This window comes from Anopheles darlingi, chromosome 2 (genome assembly GCF_943734745.1).
Source record: "Anopheles darlingi chromosome 2, idAnoDarlMG_H_01, whole genome shotgun sequence".
NCBI lineage: Eukaryota > Metazoa > Arthropoda > Insecta > Diptera > Culicidae > Anopheles > Anopheles darlingi.
In genome coordinates this window covers 8,626,772-8,631,771 of record NC_064874.1, presented here as the reverse complement: position 1 = coordinate 8,631,771, position 5,000 = coordinate 8,626,772, and the positions used below count along the sequence as shown (strand labels likewise).

The 5,000-nt window shown below is 51.9% G+C and overlaps 1 protein-coding gene across 6 annotated transcripts in view; it reads left to right on the top strand.

Annotated features, from left to right (window-relative positions):
- LOC125951114 (sodium/calcium exchanger 3) overlaps positions 1-5,000 on the top strand; it is a 121,516-nt gene that overhangs the window by 25,219 nt on the left and 91,297 nt on the right. The gene's annotated exons all lie outside the window — the stretch shown is intronic.

Genomic DNA, 5,000 nt, shown 5'->3' with positions numbered 1-5,000 from the left:
GTCATCGCGCCGGCGTTTGCCGAAAGTTCATTCAGAATTCCATTCATCCCACGATGTTCCAACTGTCCTACTGTCAGGTGCGACGTCTGTGTGTGTGTGTTTCACGGTAACCTACCTACATCCAGTGAAACCGCGGCCTGACTAATGTCCGTGACGCAATCCATTGGATAGCGCAGTTGGTTCAGCGCAGTTGGTTCGCCGTGACGTTCGTCCATTACTTCCGTTCGGTGGCCACCGCAGTAGACCAGCTTTCCGTCTTTCTTATCGCGTCCTCGTACCCAGAATCGATGGGCTGATGACCCTGAAACGTTGAGAAACGCCTCAAGTCCATCGTGCGGTTGTAGCGCGTTGCACAACTTCATCGATCGCACCTGCGGTAGTCGGTCGGTGGCGAAGGTCGGCCCGGCTAATGTCCGGAGGTCCGAATCGCGCGGCCATTCTTTGCTCAACTGAACAGGGGGTGCCCCCCCGCTGTGTGGTCTACAACTATCGATGGACCGTCCAACGAGGAGGAAGGATAGCAGAGGTGTCCAAGAGAGAGAGGGCAACGGCAAAGAAAATCGATGAAAAAACAAAATACATTTCCCGCGTGCGCGCCGCTGTGTGTGTGTGTGTGTGTGCGAGGTTGACCTCGCGGGGCACCTACTCCAGAGAGGGCTTGAAGTCTCACCGGGAGAGATCCCGCGGTAGGACCACTGCAACGAGTTCGACCCCTTTTTGGGGGGAATTTTGCGACAACTAACCTACTTTCGACCTTCCTTTCCGCTGCTCTGTCCGGGAAAGACGCGGAAGTGGAGGCCTAATTTATGCAAGGTCGATACGCCCTCGCTGTACGAGCATTTTTGAACACAACAGCTCACCGGCAGCAGCAGCAGGTTACACTCCTTTAGGGCAGGTTCAGACTGCAGAACGAGGTCTAACGTGGCGCGAACTGGAAGCGCAGTGAGCAACAGTGGCACGAAGACACGAATTGGACACACAGTTTGTCGCGCTTGTAAATATTGACGTGACAGCGTAATCAATTGTAATGAACTGACAGGTCACGGCGGATTACACTGCGTCACTCCCGCGTCACTATGTGTGCGCCCCCTGTTAGGTTTCGCTCTTCCCTCTCTTCTCCGTTTGCGTAACGAGCAGTGCAGAAGGGGGGCGGATAGCCGCTGAAAAGGGGTTCGTACCACACGGCAAAACGTACGAGCAAAACTACTCTCTGTGTGCGGGGGGGTCAGACAATTTGTTCACTTTTACAGGCCAGCCGGCATGTCAGCGTTGTCGCTAATTTAATTTGATAAAAATAAATCATAATTATGTGCAGCCAGAGGGCCACAGACCAGAGGCAGAGGGCAACGAGAGCACGGTCTGGTGGTACATTGTAGTTTTTTGCAGTTCATGACAAACTCTCTTTTGCAATATTGTCCGATGGATACAAGATAGTTAGAGCCTACGACTACGACATTGGGTTTTTAACTCCAGTATGATGCTATGAGCATCTGGAAGGGCTTTTCTCATGATAGACGTTCCTTACTGATTGGTTCATGTATTAAGGACTACACGCTTATGTCCCAATTTAACAATAAGACCAACAATTCCTGCAGTTACATCAGTACTAAGGATATTTCTGGTGTCAAGCTAGCATCAATGTACGCTCACCAAGTTATTACAAGCAGAACTATTTCAGCCTGATCTCCTGATGCTACTTGGCCCCACTGTTTGCACATCTAACAAACCGCCCTTCCATTGTTCCGAGCAGTGGTCTGTCCGACCACGATCGGCCCCAATCGTCTAGACGGATCGTACAAATAATAGATTCTCGGCTGCGGGAACCTGCAGGAATGAATATGATGGTCGATGATTGTTCATTAAACAATCAGCGTTGCATAAAAACAGATTATGTCCTTCTGCTCCCTCTCCTGCTACAGCTTCAGCATGATGGCACGGTACTGTACGACCAAAGCGCAAAAGGACATCATGTTTTATTCATCGCAAGGGAGCACGGAGCGACCATAGCCAGGGCCCGGTGCGACCTGGTCAGCTTTTATGGATGTGCCCGATATGGTTGTTTGCCGAACGTCGGTTCGGTGATGGTGATTTGGGGAGAGTACTATGGCATGTCATGTGTAAGGACAGCTTCAAGTAGCTCAGAGGAGGACACACCCACATTGATACATGTGATTCTCGGTTTCGCCTTGAATTCCGTTAATGCTCCCCATGTGCCGTCACTACTGGAAATACTACTACTAGTCCAAATGCTCTCTACACAGGAATAACGGAGCTTACGCGCTCCTTCGTTCATTCATAGATAGATTGAATCATTCAAGGGAAGGTAACAAGTTAGGAATTGGGGTTGCTTCTCGCGAGTTGATTCCCATATTGCGGAGCAATCTTTTTGGCTGCTCGGCCCAAAAAGGCTCCGTCTGAACTCAGACCTTACAAAGACCTTGCTGGTGGTCCCGGAACGAGGCGGCTCAACTGTTCAACAACTACTTCCAGCTCCGGGTTCAGCTCATGATGGATGATTCGCTCGGTGGCAGGCTGACTGGCTGGTGTGTTACCCCCGGGGATGTTCGAACGTCTTAGACGACCACCGAGGGAGGGCTCACTGGGAGAACAAGAAAGCAGCATTCACACACACACACACACGCCGGCTCGGTGACATGTTTATGATCATTTTTCTTCATTTCCCGGGCCGGCCATCATTTTTCGTTTCCTACTCTTCCTCTCTCCCAGAAAAAACCTCCCCTTCTGATTGCTCCGTCATGGTATCGCCGAGGTCGTCGACATTTTCTTCGGGACTTCCGGCCCGGGATTTCTTTGCCCCCCTGCACCTTATATCCTGACCGATGTGCGGCCGGCCTCTCGGTACACTGTCGGTGAATCGAAACCAGCGCCGGCGAGTCGACGGAGGCAACGGTGGTAACGACGCCGATGCCGACGCCGGGCACGGTTTGCTGTGTTAGTTCTTTCGTTCGTTCGTTCGTCGTCTGGCTATGTGTGTGTGTGTGTATGGCTGGTTTGCTGTGGCTGTGGTCGAAGCACTTACCTTACATCGGAGACGCTAGCACAGGACTACGGCCGTCGTAATGCCGTAACGCAATAGGAAATCGTTTCGGCGTAAAGTGTATGGGGCAACCCCCAGGTCGTACGCGTGATGGAGGACCCGTCACCGCCGTCTCGTCCGCCTCAACTTCCACCATCCTTCGATACCGCTTAAGTAGCACAGCGGATATCGATCCACGAAGTAGCGCCCATGCTCATGCCAGCAGCAGCAGCAGCAGCTGAAGCACCATTTCGCCTAGGCCTTCCGACTCTCTGTAATCCCGAACCGTCAGGATTACCCATACTCCTTCGAAACACCCATACACACACGCAGAGCCAGAGGAACATCCTGGGTACGCGTATTATCCCGCAGAACCCCCGGGCAGGTTCTCGAACGCTCACGACACGTTTGAAGGCAGACGAGGACGAGCGCGAGGGCTTTGAGCTGAATTGGAAGCGATACAGCGGGACGGCCAACGACCGACTAATCAGTGATTAAACGAGGTCTGCAACAGGGGATAGATGCAGGACGGGACAGGACAGGACAGGACACGGGAATAGGGGTTCAAGGACGACCCTTCCAAATCAATTTGCCACATCCGCACATTGGGCTCGTCAGCCCTGTTTCCTGGTTCTCGGGCTCTCGGAAGTCCGTCCTCTCAACATCCCGGTGCTCTTTGCTGTATGTGTGTGTGTGTGTGTCAGTACTTCCTGGAATATTAGATTACAGGACACGATTAAAGGACTTTTCGGTTGTGTGAGGGATCATTTAACTGTGCTGTAAAAACCGTGCTGCTGGTTACCAATGATGGAATCGCAATGCTTTATATCACATGCTACACCGACCATTTGGAAACACATTTGAAACCGTTTGATCCTTGACGATTTGATTGCTCCGGAATGCATGCTCCCCATAAGTCGATGGTTTTAACGGTTAGCGTCTGCAATTGCGACACGAGTAACGACGACCAGAACTCACCCATTAAGGGGAGGGGACGGTGGCGGTGGCGGATTGGTTAATCAAATCGGCACTACAAGTACTCCCAGAACGTTAATCGTCGGTCGACTGGCTTGGTCTGAAATTGAATTAAATCCTCCGGCGCTACCATTGCTCGCGCACAGTTCAAGGCGCTCGGTGGGTAATAGGACCCTCATAACCACTCGGTGTAGTACCAGCTGCTACTTCCAACTTCCAGTAAACACCCAATAGACCGGAGTAGCGCACTCCGGCACACCGGTACTCCACTCCCTTTGCCCGGCGTCGGTAAGGTATTGGCATTGTCCCGAATATGCCGGATCGCGCGGAGGTTATGGAATCGAGCGAACAGAAATTAATTCCATTACACCGCCACCGCAACCATCACCACCATCATCTTCTGCTGCTGCGGAAACTCCCGGGAAGGCACCACGATTCTTGTGCAACCGCGAGAAACGTTGTAAAGACCTCCGGTAATTCTGTCCGGACTCGGTCTCGATGCTCGATTGGAGAGAGTGTTTTGAGCTCTCCAAGTGCCACTCCTGCTCCACCTGCCTCCCCCCCCCCTCGTTCCAGCACGGTAATTGATAAACGGTGCACAGACGGCGAGATGGCAAACAACTTCAATAATCTGATTAAAATTGCCACTTTTCCTCGGGTGGTGCTGAATGGTTGCGCTAATTATCCTCCTCGGTGCCGTGTGTATCGCACACACACACGCGCGCGGATCGAGCTCGTTCTCGTGGCGTCTCATTCACGCTTGAAAGTGTTTCGCGTCGAAGGGCTTTCTAATGGTTTCGCCATGAACCCAGGAAAGGTTTTTATTTTCCATTTCCACCAGCGCTTGGTAGAGGGTCTCGTATAGCGAGGAAGAGGGAGTTTATGCTACATACAAGTCGTGGAGTCCTTTGTATGTTGTAAAGGCAGGTCTCATATATTGGCGTTCGATCCAACTAACACAACTCGTCATTCATCACTCACAACGGTC